The 16,007-nt window shown below is 49.0% G+C and overlaps 1 non-coding gene and 4 pseudogenes across 1 annotated transcript; all 5 read left to right on the top strand.

Moving 5' to 3' along the window:
• Positions 1-950: 950 nt before the first annotated feature.
• Positions 951-1,161, top strand: LOC124769638 (annotated as a pseudogene).
• Positions 1,162-4,413: 3,252 nt separating this feature from the next.
• On the top strand, positions 4,414-4,604 carry LOC124769615. The gene has a single exon (XR_007013028.1). It is a non-coding gene; the product is annotated as a U2 spliceosomal RNA (small nuclear RNA).
• Positions 4,605-7,834: 3,230 nt separating this feature from the next.
• On the top strand, positions 7,835-8,045 carry LOC124769664 (annotated as a pseudogene).
• Positions 8,046-11,272: 3,227 nt separating this feature from the next.
• Positions 11,273-11,483, top strand: LOC124769476 (annotated as a pseudogene).
• A 3,230-nt stretch (positions 11,484-14,713) lies between these two features.
• LOC124769474 lies at positions 14,714-14,924 on the top strand (annotated as a pseudogene).
• Positions 14,925-16,007: the final 1,083 nt, after the last annotated feature.

Here is a 16,007-nt window from a genome sequence, read left to right as displayed (position 1 = left end):
TCACCGCCTGGTGGCCATCCGCCTATGGCCCTCGGCTGCTTGCGGCCGATGTGGTGACGTAGACACCAGAGAGCATCGTCTCTTATGCCCTCACGTCACAGAAGTGTGGGACCTTGCACGTGTGCTATTAGCGCTGATCGGTGGGACTACACTGGACTATGTGTCAATCGACTGGTTCCTTACCCCTGATATTCAGACCAACCAACGAACACGACGTAACGCAATGGTGTGGCTCTTGGGCCACACCATTTTCACGATCTATGACCTTTGCCTCACCGATGCTGTCTCTTTCATGGACTACCTTTGGAGCCAGCATCGCCTGGCGGAATCTGACCGGAAATATACCATTACTTTTGCAAGATTTCTTAAAGTTGCAATGGTTCATGGTTATCAAAAGGTGTTCTGGGCTGACTAAGGCACCTCGTATAGGAATTGCCTGAGTGTACCCCTGGATCTTTGTCACTCAGACTTTCAAACTACCCTTGACTTACCCATACCCCAGATTTGATATTGGCCTTCAGGGCATCACTAGAGTAGACTGTTCTATGATACTGATAATATGGAAATTGGTAACACGGAAATTGTGTGAACCTTGTATGAAAAATTATTGGAAAATTGGAAAACACATAATCTATCTTAAAGGATTATTACTTCGTTAATTCTATGGGCGATGGGATTATCTCGCCAGTTTCGTTTGAGTGTGCTGCCGTCGCTGTTTTTTTTTTTTTTATTTTGCCTTCATTTCTGTCTTTATTTATTTCTTTCTATTTAGTTTTTAACATCATCACTTGCTTCACACCTGGAGAGGGAGGTGTGTTTCTGAGTAGTGTGTCGTCGCCCCCAAGGCATAGCAGAGTATGCCTCCGCTTTTATTTTCGGTTTATGGCAATAAGTCTTGCTACTAACAACACCCTGCTTTACGTGCTGCGTCGACACTAGAGGATGGCGGCATTTTTGGAGAGGAAAAGGTAGGTCTATAGGGGAGGTAGGAGGGAAAAAAGTGTAGTATTTGTCTTATCAGCTTAATATCTGTTACGTCCTGCATCACACGACCAGAATATTACACTCATTTTTGGCTTATGACGGAGTGCTAGGGGCTTCCTCCACCTCTGTCGCGGGTTGGCCCGGCATTGAAGTACCGCCGGGATCGGCCCACCTAAAATTAATTAAAACACAGCCTGAAATGGGTTAACTTTCTGCAGTGATCAGATATTCCGCTGGTAGCAAAACTTGTCGTAGTTGTTGATGTGCCCAGTAGTTAGTTGCTTACACACCACGATTTCTTTTCATTAATTTAAGATTATCTTAAGAATTTTTTTTTTTTTTTGCGGTTAGCCGGACGGCACTTGCAGCCGCATTACGCTAGGCTGGTAATTTATGGGGGCACAGGACAGTGCCTTCGGATGCCTCGTTAGCGTCTCTTATGGTCCGTGCACAGATAATTTTAATTAAATTCTTTGGAGTTATAACCTTAGCTCCTCGCGAACGTCGTCGTCGTCGCCGCCGCACGCACGCTGAATACGTGTGTACACACGCACACACACATATGCAGTAGGCGGTGGACGATGTAAGCACTCGGCTAGGTGTAGCTCGCGCCAGTATAGCTCGCACCGGCCTGACGCTGCTGTGGGGCGGCCTCACGGCTTCTCCACTGCCCTGGCAGCTAGCGGCGTTCAAATGGGAGTCGCAGTTTACTCCTCGACATGGAGGGTAGTACTGGGATGTTGACGAGTGATCTCGTATTTGGTCGTTCCTTCCGGCACTTGCCTTTGTGATGTTTTCGACGGTCGCCTGTTGCCATATCGGCCCGCACCACCGTGTGTCAATCCCACATGTGGAGCGCACACGCTGCAAGCATTTAGGCCCTGACACGGCGGTTTTTCATTTCTGGCGGTACTCCGCAAGGATACCGCCCTTCGATTGTGCCATTCCAGCACTAATCGAAGTGCTAGGTTTTCCGGCCTGTTAGGAGACCGCTTCTGCAAAACGTGCGAGGAGATGTTTGCTGGTTGCGAGCTACCCGCCGATTTTCTAGCTGTATGTATGGTCCTTAATCCAAAGGTCACAGGTCACTGTCGGGCTAAGGACGTGTTCTTAACACTGATTATAAGTTGGTGGCACGAAGTGTGGCTTCACATCTTAAACAGGTAATGAATAAGGTACACTGGCGTTTCGAATCGAACCACCTTCACCGCTGCTTCTATATACCGTGATGCTGTCTTACTCACCCACCGCCGACGCTCGAACCCCGGCTTCAATTGATCTCTAGATTTCGCCGGTGCCTTCTCCCATCCTTACCTGCTGGCCGTTATGTCGCGGAAGGGTTTCGGGGAGCACTTCATAAGAGACATCCGGCACTTCTTGGATAGAGCAAATTCCAGAATCATTGTGAACGGCTGCAGATCACGACCAATTCCCATCAGACGATCAGTTCGACAAGGCTGTCCCTTGTCAGTGTATTTTATCGCTTTGGCGCTGGACCCCATGCTGCGTGACATCGGATGGATGGTCGATGGTGTTCCTTTCCCAGGCGTCACCTTCCGCAGTGCGGCATACGCGGATGGTGTAGGTGTGTTTGTAGCAAACGCCAATGACATTGATTCGGATCGCCGAGTCCTCCACGTTTATGAACGAGCATCCAGTGCCATGTTAAAATCCAACAAAATGGTGCTAATGCCACTAGGGCCACGATCATTGACCATCGAACGCCCATGCAACCGGATTGTAGGGGAACAACGTATCTTGGGTCTTGAGGTGACTGACTGTCCGCAGCGCATGTTAACACTCACGTGCAGGCGGATTCTCACGCGCATCAGAGGATTTTGCATGAGTCACACTGATCGACGACTCGACCTCCATCAACGAATCCAACTGATTAGTACATACATCCTATCACGGGCATAGTATGTAGCACAACTCCATACGCTACCGAAACAAACCAGCAGAGCCATCTCACAAACAGTATATTGCCTATTGTGGCGGCATGCACTATTCAAAGTTGATGCGCAGAATTGTACACTGCCAAAGGTCGATAGTGGCCTTGGACTCATTGACTTTCCCCGCAAATGTGCGGCAATCCTGATTCAAAGTATCGCCACTTTGCGTGAGATTGACCCAGGTGGTACAACAGCGGTGCTTTTCGACCGTTATCGCCCACAATCGGCGCGTGCACCAGTATGTTTGACACATATTCCATTCCGGATGACGACAGTCAAGGACTATTACCTCAATCAAAGTTACGTCCTAACAGTGGCCACCGACAAGGCACGCACATCGAAGCGCCTTTACTAGGCGCTTCGAGGCCAGCCCACACCACATAAATTGGAGGACAGACGACCGTCGGTCATCTGACACCAAGCTTGGGCTAATATCAACCACCCAGCCCTTCCCACAGAAGTTTCAGCGCTATGGTATCGCGTTGTAAACAATTTAATACCCACTAATCACCGCCTGGTGGCCATCCGCCTATGGCCCTCGGCTGCTTGCGGCCGATGTGGTGACGTAGACACCAGAGAGCATCGTCTCTTATGCCCTCACGTCACAGAAGTGTGGGACCTTGCACGTGTGCTATTAGCGCTGATCGGTGGGACTACACTGGACTATGTGTCAATCGACTGGTTCCTTACCCCTGATATTCAGACCAACCAACGAACACGACGTAACGCAATGGTGTGGCTCTTGGGCCACACCATTTTCACGATCTATGACCTTTGCCTCACCGATGCTGTCTCTTTCATGGACTACCTTTGGAGCCAGCATCGCCTGGCGGAATCTGACCGGAAATATACCATTACTTTTGCAAGATTTCTTAAAGTTGCAATGGTTCATGGTTATCAAAAGGTGTTCTGGGCTGACTAAGGCACCTCGTATAGGAATTGCCTGAGTGTACCCCTGGATCTTTGTCACTCAGACTTTCAAACTACCCTTGACTTACCCATACCCCAGATTTGATATTGGCCTTCAGGGCATCACTAGAGTAGACTGTTCTATGATACTGATAATATGGAAATTGGTAACACGGAAATTGTGTGAACCTTGTATGAAAAATTATTGGAAAATTGGAAAACACATAATCTATCTTAAAGGATTATTACTTCGTTAATTCTATGGGCGATGGGATTATCTCGCCAGTTTCGTTTGAGTGTGCTGCCGTCGCTGTTTTTTTTTTTTTTATTTTGCCTTCATTTCTGTCTTTATTTATTTCTTTCTATTTAGTTTTTAACATCATCACTTGCTTCACACCTGGAGAGGGAGGTGTGTTTCTGAGTAGTGTGTCGTCGCCCCCAAGGCATAGCAGAGTATGCCTCCGCTTTTATTTTCGGTTTATGGCAATAAGTCTTGCTACTAACAACACCCTGCTTTACGTGCTGCGTCGACACTAGAGGATGGCGGCGTTTTTGGAGAGGAAAAGGTAGGTCTATAGGGGAGGTAGGAGGGAAAAAAGTGTAGTATTTGTCTTATCAGCTTAATATCTGTTACGTCCTGCATCACACGACCAGAATATTACACTCATTTTTGGCTTATGACGGAGTGCTAGGGGCTTGCTCCACCTCTGTCGCGGGTTGGCCCGGCATTGAAGTACCGCCGGGATCGGCCCACCTAAAATTAATTAAAACACAGCCTGAAATGGGTTAACTTTCTGCAGTGATCAGATATTCCGCTGGTAGCAAAACTTGTCGTAGTTGTTGATGTGCCCAGTAGTTAGTTGCTTACACACCACGATTTCTTTTCATTAATTTAAGATTATCTTAAGAATTTTTTTTTTTTTTGCGGTTAGCCGGACGGCACTTGCAGCCGCATTACGCTAGGCTGGTAATTTATGGGGGCACAGGACAGTGCCTTCGGATGCCTCGTTAGCGTCTCTTATGGTCCGGGCACAGATAATTTTAATTAAATTTTTTGGAGTTATAACCTTAGCTCCTCGCGAACGTCGTCGTCGTCGCCGCCGCACGCACGCTGAATACGTGTGTACACACGCACACACACATATGCAGTAGGCGGTGGACGATGTAAGCACTCGGCTAGGTGTAGCTCGCGCCAGTATAGCTCGCACCGGCCTGACGCTGCTGTGGGGCGGCTTCACGGCTTCTCCACTGCCCTGGCAGCTAGCGGCGTTCAAATGGGAGTCGCAGTTTACTCCTCGACATGGAGGGTAGTACTGGGATGTTGACGAGTGATCTCGTATTTGGTCGTTCCTTCCGGCACTTGCCTTTGTGATGTTTTCGACGGTCGCCTGTTGCCATATCGGCCCGCACCACCGTGTGTCAATCCCACATGTGGAGCGCACACGCTGCAAGCATTTAGGCCCTGACACGGCGGTTTTTCATTTCTGGCGGTACTCCGCAAGGATACCGCCCTTCGATTGTGCCATTCCAGCACTAATCGAAGTGCTAGGTTTTCCGGCCTGTTAGGAGACCGCTTCTGCAAAACGTGCGAGGAGATGTTTGCTGGTTGCGAGCTACCCGCCGATTTTCTAGCTGTATGTATGGTCCTTAATCCAAAGGTCACAGGTCACTGTCGGGCTAAGGACGTGTTCTTAACACTGATTATAAGTTGGTGGCACGAAGTGTGGCTTCACATCTTAAACAGGTAATGAATAAGGTACACTGGCGTTTCGAATCGAACCACCTTCACCGCTGCTTCTATATACCGTGATGCTGTCTTACTCACCCACCGCCGACGCTCGAACCCCGGCTTCAATTGATCTCTAGATTTCGCCGGTGCCTTCTCCCATCCTTACCTGCTGGCCGTTATGTCGCGGAAGGGTTTCGGGGAGCACTTCATAAGAGACATCCGGCACTTCTTGGATAGAGCAAATTCCAGAATCATTGTGAACGGCTGCAGATCACGACCAATTCCCATCAGACGATCAGTTCGACAAGGCTGTCCCTTGTCAGTGTATTTTATCGCTTTGGCGCTGGACCCCATGCTGCGTGACATCGGATGGATGGTCGATGGTGTTCCTTTCCCAGGCGTCACCTTCCGCAGTGCGGCATACGCGGATGGTGTAGGTGTGTTTGTAGCAAACGCCAATGACATTGATTCGGATCGCCGAGTCCTCCACGTTTATGAACGAGCATCCAGTGCCATGTTAAAATCCAACAAAATGGTGCTAATGCCACTAGGGCCACGATCATTGACCATCGAACGCCCATGCAACCGGATTGTAGGGGAACAACGTATCTTGGGTCTTGAGGTGACTGACTGTCCGCAGCGCATGTTAACACTCACGTGCAGGCGGATTCTCACGCGCATCAGAGGATTTTGCATGAGTCACACTGATCGACGACTCGACCTCCATCAACGAATCCAACTGATTAGTACATACATCCTATCACGGGCATAGTATGTAGCACAACTCCATACGCTACCGAAACAAACCAGCAGAGCCATCTCACAAACAGTATATTGCCTATTGTGGCGGCATGCACTATTCAAAGTTGATGCGCAGAATTGTACACTGCCAAAGGTCGATAGTGGCCTTGGACTCATTGACTTTCCCCGCAAATGTGCGGCAATCCTGATTCAAAGTATCGCCACTTTGCGTGAGATTGACCCAGGTGGTACAACAGCGGTGCTTTTCGACCGTTATCGCCCACAATCGGCGCGTGCACCAGTATGTTTGACACATATTCCATTCCGGATGACGACAGTCAAGGACTATTACCTCAATCAAAGTTACGTCCTAACAGTGGCCACCGACAAGGCACGCACATCGAAGCGCCTTTACTAGGCGCTTCGAGGCCAGCCCACACCACATAAATTGGAGGACAGACGACCGTCGGTCATCTGACACCAAGCTTGGGCTAATATCAACCACCCAGCCCTTCCCACAGAAGTTTCAGCGCTATGGTATCGCGTTGTAAACAATTTAATACCCACTAATCACCGCCTGGTGGCCATCCGCCTATGGCCCTCGGCTGCTTGCGGCCGATGTGGTGACGTAGACACCAGAGAGCATCGTCTCTTATGCCCTCACGTCACAGAAGTGTGGGACCTTGCACGTGTGCTATTAGCGCTGATCGGTGGGACTACACTGGACTATGTGTCAATCGACTGGTTCCTTACCCCTGATATTCAGACAAACCAACGAACACGACATAACGCAATGGTGTGGCTCTTGGGCCACACCATTTTCACGATCTATGACCTTTGCCTCACCGATGCTGTCTCTTTCATGGACTACCTTTGGAGCCAGCATCGCCTGGCGGAATCTGACCGGAAATATACCATTACTTTTGCAAGATTTCTTAAAGTTGCAATGGTTCATGGTTATCAAAAGGTGTTCTGGGCTGACTAAGGCACCTCGTATAAGAATTGCCTGAGTGTACCCCTGGATCTTTGTCACTCAGACTTTCAAACTGCCCTTGACTTACCCATACCCCAGATTTGATATTGGCCTTCAGGGCATCACTAGAGTAGACTGTTCTATGATACTGATAATATGGAAATTGGTAACACGGAAATTGTGTGAACCTTGTATGAAAAATTATTGGAAAATTGGAAAACACATAATCTATCTTAAAGGATTATTACTTCGTTAATTCTATGGGCGATGGGATTATCTCGCCAGTTTTGTTTGAGTGTGCTGCCGTCGCTGTTTTTTTTTTTTTATTTTGCCTTCATTTCTGTCTTTATTTATTTCTTTCTATTTAGTTTTTAACATCATCACTTGCTTCACACCTGGAGAGGGAGGTGTGTTTCTGAGTAGTGTGTCGTCGCCCCCAAGGCATAGCAGAGTATGCCTCCGCTTTTATTTTCGGTTTATGGCAATAAGTCTTGCTACTAACAACACCCTGCTTTACGTGCTGCGTCGACACTAGAGGATGGCGGCATTTTTGGAGAGGAAAAGGTAGGTCTATAGGGGAGGTAGGAGGGAAAAAAGTGTAGTATTTGTCTTATCAGCTTAATATCTGATACGTCCTGCATCACACGACCAGAATATTACACTCATTTTTGGCTTATGACGGAGTGATAGGGGCTTGCTCCACCTCTGTCGCGGGTTGGCCCGGCATTGAAGTACCGCCGGGATCGGCCCACCTAAAATTAATTAAAACACAGCCTGAAATGGGTTAACTTTCTGCAGTGATCAGATATTCCGCTGGTAGCAAAACTTGTCGTAGTTGTTGATGTGCCCAGTAGTTAGTTGCTTACACACCACGATTTCTTTTCATTAATTTAAGATTATCTTAAGAATTTTTTTTTTTTTTGCGTTTAGCCGGACGGCACTTGCAGCCGCATTACGCTAGGCTGGTAATTTATGGGGGCACAGGACAGTGCCTTCGGATGCCTCGTTAGCGTCTCTTATGGTCCGGGCACAGATAATTTTAATTACATTTTTTGGAGTTATATCCTTAGCTCCTCGCGAACGTCGTCGTCGTCGCCGCCGCATGCACGCTGAATACGTGTGTACACACGCACACACACATATGCAGTAGGCGGTGGACGATGTAAGCACTCGGCTAGGTGTAGCTCGCGCCAGTATAGCTCGCACCGGCCTGACGCTGCTGTGGGGCGGCCTCACGGCTTCTCCACTGCCCTGGCAGCTAGCGGCGTTCAAATGGAAGTCGCAGTTTACTCCTCGACATGGAGGGTAGTACTGGGATGTTGACGAGTGATCTCGTATTTGGTCGTTCCTTCCGGCACTTGCCTTTGCGATGTTTTCGACGGTCGCCTGTTGCCATATCGGCCCGCACCACCGTGTGTCACTCCCACATGTGGAGCGCACACGCTGCAAGCATTTAGGCCCTGACACTGCGGTTTTTCATCTCTGGCGGTACTCCGCAAGGATACCGCCCTTCGATTGTGCCATTCCAACACTAATCGAAGTGCTAGGTTTTCCGGCCTGTTAGGAGACCGCTTCTGCAAAACGTGCGAGGAGATGTTTGCTGGTTGCGAGCTACCCGCCGATTTTCTAGCTGTACGTATTGTCCTTAATCCAAAGGTCACAGGTCACTGTCGGGCTAAGGACGTGTTCTTAACACTGATTATAAGTTGGTGGCACGAAGTGTGGCTTCACATCTTAAACAGGTAATAAATAAGGTACACTGGCGTTTCGAATCGAACCACCTTCACTGCTGCTTCTATATACCGTGATGCTGTCTTACTCACCCACCGCCGACGCTCGAACCCCGGCTTCAATTGATCTCTAGATTTCGCCGGTGCCTTCTCCCATCCTTACCTGCTGGCCGTTATGTCGCGGAAGGGTTTCGGGGAGCACTTCATAAGAGTCATCCGGCACTTCTTGGATGGAGCAAATTCCAGAATCATTGTGAACGGCTGCAGATCACGACCAATTCCCATCAGACGATCAGTTCGACAAGGCTGTCCCTTGTCAGTGTATTTTATCGCTTTGGCGCTGGACCCCATGCTGCGTGACATCGGACGGATGGTCGATGGTGTTCCTTTCCCAGGCGTCACCTTCCGCAGTGCGGCATACGCGGATGGTGTAGGTGTGTTTGTAGCAAACGCCAATGACATCGATTCGGTTCGCCGAGTCCTCCACGTTTATGAACGAGCATCCGGTGCCATGTTAAAATCCAACAAAATGGTGCTAATGCCACTAGGGCCACGATCATTGACCATCGAACGCCCATGCAACCGGATTGTAGGGGAACAACGTATCTTGGGTCTTGAGGTGACTGACTGTCCGCAGCGCATGTTAACACTCACGTGCAGGCGGATTCTCACGCGCATCAGAGGATTTTGCATGAGTCACACTGATCGACGACTCGACCTCCATCAACGAATCCAACTGATTAGTACATACATCCTATCACGGGCATAGTATGTAGCACAACTCCATACGCTACCGAAACAAACCAGCAGAGCCATCTCACAAACAGTATATTGCCTATTGTGGCGGCATGCACTATTCAAAGTTGATGCGCAGAATTGTACACTGCCAAAGGTCGATAGTGGCCTTGGACTCATTGACTTTCCCCGCAAATGTGCGGCAATCCTGATTCAAAGTATCGCCACTTTGCGTGAGATTGACCCAGGTGGTACAACAGCGGTGCTTTTCGACCGTTATCGCCCACAATCGGCGCGTGCACCAGTATGTTTGACACATATTCCATTCCGGATGACGACAGTCAAGGACTATTAACTCAATCAAAGTTACGTCCTAACAGTGGCCACCGACAAGGCACGCACATCGAAGCGCCTTTACTAGGCGCTTCGAGGCCAGCCCACACCACATAAATTGGAGGACAGACGACCGTCGGTCATCTGGCACCAAGCTTGGGCTAATATCAACCACCCAGCCCTTCCCACAGAAGTTTCAGCGCTATGGTATCGCGTTGTAAACAATTTAATACCCACTAATCACCGCCTGGCGGCCATCCGCCTATGGCCCTCGGCTGCTTGCGGCCGATGTGGTGACGTAGACACCAGAGAGCATCGTCTCTTATGCCCTCAAGTCACAGAAGTGTGGGACCTTGCACGTGTGCTATTAGCGCTGATCGGTGGGACTACACTGGACTATGTGTCAATCGACTGGTTCCTTACCCCTGATATTCAGACCAACCAACGAACACGACGTAACGCAATGGTGTGGCTCTTGGGCCACACCATTTTCACGATCTATGACCTTTGCCTCACCGATGCTGTCTCTTTCATGGACTACCTTTGGAGCCAGCATCGCCTGGCGGAATCTGACCGGAAATATACCATTACTTTTGCAAGATTTCTTAAAGTTGCAATGGTTCATGGTTATCAAAAGGTGTTCCGGGCTGACTAAGGCACCTCGTATAAGAATTGCCTGAGTGTACCCCTGGATCTTTGTCACTCAGACTTTCAAACTACCCTTGACTTACCCATACCCCAGATTTGGTATTGGCCTTCAGGGCATCACTAGAGTAGACTGTTCTATGATACTGATAATATGGAAATTGGTAACACGGAAATTGTGTGAACCTTGTATGAAAAATTATTGGAAAATTGGAAAACACATAATCTATCTTAGAGGATTATTACTTCGTTAATTCTATGGGCGATGGGATTATCTCGCCAGTTTCGTTTGAGTGTGCTGCCGTCGCTGTTTTTTTTTTATTTTGCCTTCATTTCTGTCTTTATTTATTTCTTTCTATTTAGTTTTTAACATCACCACTTGCTTCACACCTGGAGAGGGAGGTGTGTTTCTGAGTAGTGTGTCGTCGCCCCCAAGGCATAGCAGAGTATGCCTCCGCTTTTATTTTCGGTTTATGGCAATAAGTCTTGCTACTAACAACACCCTGCTTTACGTGCTGCGTCGACACTAGAGGATGGCGGCATTTTTGGAGAGGAAAAGGTAGGTCTATAGGGGAGGTAGGAGGGAAAAAAGTGTAGTATTTGTCTTATCAGCTTAATATCTGATACGTCCTGCATCACACGACCAGAATATTACACTCATTTTTGGCTTATGACGGAGTGCTAGGGGCTTGCTCCACCTCTGTCGCGGGTTGGCCCGGCATTGAAGTACCGCCGGGATCGGCCCACCTAAAATTAATTAAAACACAGCCTGAAATGGGTTAACTTTCTGCAGTGATCAGATATTCCGCTGGTAGCAAAACTTGTCGTAGTTGTTGATGTGCCCAGTAGTTAGTTGCTTACACACCACGATTTCTTTTCATTAATTTAAGATTATCTTAAGAATTTTTTTTTTTTTTTTTGCGTTTAGCCGGACGGCACTTGCAGCCGCATTACGCTAGGCTGGTAATTTATGGGGGCACAGGACAGTGCCTTCGGATGCCTCGTTAGCGTCTCTTATGGTCCGGGCACAGATAATTTTAATTACATTTTTTGGAGTTATATCCTTAGCTCCTCGCGAACGTCGTCGTCGTCGCCGCCGCACGCACGCTGAATACGTGTGTACACACGCACACACACATATGCAGTAGGCGGTGGACGATGTAAGCACTCGGCTAGGTGTAGCTCGCGCCAGTATAGCTCGCACCGGCCTGACGCTGCTGTGGGGCGGCCTCACGGCTTCTCCACTGCCCTGGCAGCTAGCGGCGTTCAAATGGAAGTCGCAGTTTACTCCTCGACATGGAGGGTAGTACTGGGATGTTGACGAGTGATCTCGTATTTGGTCGTTCCTTCCGGCACTTGCCTTTGCGATGTTTTCGACGGTCGCCTGTTGCCATATCGGCCCGCACCACCGTGTGTCACTCCCACATGTGGAGCGCACACGCTGCAAGCATTTAGGCCCTGACACTGCGGTTTTTCATCTCTGGCGGTACTCCGCAAGGATACCGCCCTTCGATTGTGCCATTCCAACACTAATCGAAGTGCTAGGTTTTCCGGCCTGTTAGGAGACCGCTTCTGCAAAACGTGCGAGGAGATGTTTGCTGGTTGCGAGCTACCCGCCGATTTTCTAGCTGTACGTATTGTCCTTAATCCAAAGGTCACAGGTCACTGTCGGGCTAAGGACGTGTTCTTAACACTGATTATAAGTTGGTGGCACGAAGTGTGGCTTCACATCTTAAACAGGTAATAAATAAGGTACACTGGCGTTTCGAATCGAACCACCTTCACCGCTGCTTCTATATACCGTGATGCTGTCTTACTCACCCACCGCCGACGCTCGAACCCCGGCTTCAATTGATCTCTAGATTTCGCCGGTGCCTTCTCCCATCCTTACCTGCTGGCCGTTATGTCGCGGAAGGGTTTCGGGGAGCACTTCATAAGAGTCATCCGGCACTTCTTGGATGGAGCAAATTCCAGAATCATTGTGAACGGCTGCAGATCACGACCAATTCCCATCAGACGATCAGTTCGACAAGGCTGTCCCTTGTCAGTGTATTTTATCGCTTTGGCGCTGGACCCCATGCTGCGTGACATCGGACGGATGGTCGATGGTGTTCCTTTCCCAGGCGTCACCTTCCGCAGTGCGGCATACGCGGATGGTGTAGGTGTGTTTGTAGCAAACGCCAATGACATCGATTCGGTTCGCCGAGTCCTCCACGTTTATGAACGAGCATCCGGTGCCATGTTAAAATCCAACAAAATGGTGCTAATGCCACTAGGGCCACGATCATTGACCATCGAACGCCCATGCAACCGGATTGTAGGGGAACAACGTATCTTGGGTCTTGAGGTGACTGACTGTCCGCAGCGCATGTTAACACTCACGTGCAGGCGGATTCTCACGCGCATCAGAGGATTTTGCATGAGTCACACTGATCGACGACTCGACCTCCATCAACGAATCCAACTGATTAGTACATACATCCTATCACGGGCATAGTATGTAGCACAACTCCATACGCTACCGAAACAAACCAGCAGAGCCATCTCACAAACAGTATATTGCCTATTGTGGCGGCATGCACTATTCAAAGTTGATGCGCAGAATTGTACACTGCCAAAGGTCGATAGTGGCCTTGGACTCATTGACTTTCCCCGCAAATGTGCGGCAATCCTGATTCAAAGTATCGCCACTTTGCGTGAGATTGACCCAGGTGGTACAACAGCGGTGCTTTTCGACCGTTATCGCCCACAATCGGCGCGTGCACCAGTATGTTTGACACATATTCCATTCCGGATGACGACAGTCAAGGACTATTACCTCAATCAAAGTTACGTCCTAACAGTGGCCACCGACAAGGCACGCACATCGAAGCGCCTTTACTAGGCGCTTCGAGGCCAGCCCACACCACATAAATTGGAGGACAGACGACCGTCGGTCATCTGGCACCAAGCTTGGGCTAATATCAACCACCCAGCCCTTCCCACAGAAGTTTCAGCGCTATGGTATCGCGTTGTAAACAATTTAATACCCACTAATCACCGCCTGGCGGCCATCCGCCTATGGCCCTCGGCTGCTTGCGGCCGATGTGGTGACGTAGACACCAGAGAGCATCGTCTCTTATGCCCTCACGTCACAGAAGTGTGGGACCTTGCACGTGTGCTATTAGCGCTGATCGGTGGGACTACACTGGACTATGTGTCAATCGACTGGTTCCTTACCCCTGATATTCAGACCAACCAACGAACACGACGTAACGCAATGGTGTGGCTCTTGGGCCACACCATTTTCACGATCTATGACCTTTGCCTCACCGATGCTGTCTCTTTCATGGACTACCTTTGGAGCCAGCATCGCCTGGCGGAATCTGACCGGAAATATACCATTACTTTTGCAAGATTTCTTAAAGTTGCAATGGTTCATGGTTATCAAAAGGTGTTCCGGGCTGACTAAGGCACCTCGTGTAAGAATTGCCTGAGTGTACCCCTGGATCTTTGTCACTCAGACTTTCAAACTACCCTTGACTTACCCATACCCCAGATTTGGTATTGGCCTTCAGGGCATCACTAGAGTAGACTGTTCTATGATACTGATAATATGGAAATTGGTAACACGGAAATTGTGTGAACCTTGTATGAAAAATTATTGGAAAATTGGAAAACACATAATCTATCTTAGAGGATTATTACTTCGTTAATTCTATGGGCGATGGGATTATCTCGCCAGTTTCGTTTGAGTGTGCTGCCGTCGCTGTTTTTTTTTTATTTTGCCTTCATTTCTGTGTTTATTTATTTCTTTCTATTTAGTTTTTAACATCACCACTTGCTTCACACCTGGAGAGGGAGGTGTGTTTCTGAGTAGTGTGTCGTCGCCCCCAAGGCATAGCAGAGTATGCCTCCGCTTTTATTTTCGGTTTATGGCAATAAGTCTTGCTACTAACAACACCCTGCTTTACGTGCTGCGTCGACACTAGAGGATGGCGGCATTTTTGGAGAGGAAAAGGTAGGTCTATAGGGGAGGTAGGAGGGAAAAAAGTGTAGTATTTGTCTTATCAGCTTAATATCTGATACGTCCTGCATCACACGACCAGAATATTACACTCATTTTTGGCTTATGACGGAGTGCTAGGGGCTTGCTCCACCTCTGTCGCGGGTTGGCCCGGCATTGAAGTACCGCCGGGATCGGCCCACCTAAAATTAATTAAAACACAGCCTGAAATGGGTTAACTTTCTGCAGTGATCAGATATTCCGCTGGTAGCAAAACTTGTCGTAGTTGTTGATGTGCCCAGTAGTTAGTTGCTTACACACCACGATTTCTTTTCATTAATTTAAGATTATCTTAAGAATTTTTTTTTTTTTTGCGTTTAGCCGGACGGCACTTGCAGCCGCATTACGCTAGGCTGGTAATTTATGGGGGCACAGGACAGTGCCTTCGGATGCCTCGTTAGCGTCTCTTATGGTCCGGGCACAGATAATTTTAATTACATTTTTTGGAGTTATATCCTTAGCTCCTCGCGAACGTCGTCGTCGTCGCCGCCGCACGCACGCTGAATACGTGTGTACACACGCACACACACATATGCAGTAGGCGGTGGACGATGTAAGCACTCGGCTAGGTGTAGCTCGCGCCAGTATAGCTCGCACCGGCCTGACGCTGCTGTGGGGCGGCCTCACGGCTTCTCCACTGCCCTGGCAGCTAGCGGCGTTCAAATGGGAGTCGCAGTTTACTCCTCGACATGGAGGGTAGTACTGGGATGTTGACGAGTGATCTCGTATTTGGTCGTTCCTTCCGGCACTTGCCTTTGTGATGTTTTCGACGGTCGCCTGTTGCCATATCGGCCCGCACCACCGTGTGTCAATCCCACATGTGGAGCGCACACGCTGCAAGCATTTAGGCCCTGACACGGCGGTTTTTCATCTCTGGCGGTACTCCGCAAGGATACCGCCCTTCGATTGTGCCATTCCAGCACTAATCGAAGTGCTAGGTTTTCCGGCCTGTTAGGAGACCGCTTCTGCAAAACGTGCGAGGAGATGTTTGCTGGTTGCGAGCTACCCGCCGATTTTCTAGCTGTATGTATGGTCCTTAATCCAAAGGTCACAGGTCACTGTCGGGCTAAGGACGTGTTCTTAACACTGATTATAAGTTGGTGGCACGAAGTGTGGCTTCACATCTTAAACAGGTAATGAATAAGGTACACTGGCGTTTCGAATCGAACCACCTTCACCGCTGCTTCTATATACCGTGATGCTGTCTTACTCACCCACCGCCGACGCTCGA

The sequence above is a fragment of the Schistocerca piceifrons genome, unplaced genomic scaffold, assembly GCF_021461385.2.
Source record: "Schistocerca piceifrons isolate TAMUIC-IGC-003096 unplaced genomic scaffold, iqSchPice1.1 HiC_scaffold_701, whole genome shotgun sequence".
NCBI lineage: Eukaryota > Metazoa > Arthropoda > Insecta > Orthoptera > Acrididae > Schistocerca > Schistocerca piceifrons.
This window is presented reverse-complemented; position numbering and strand designations above follow the sequence as displayed.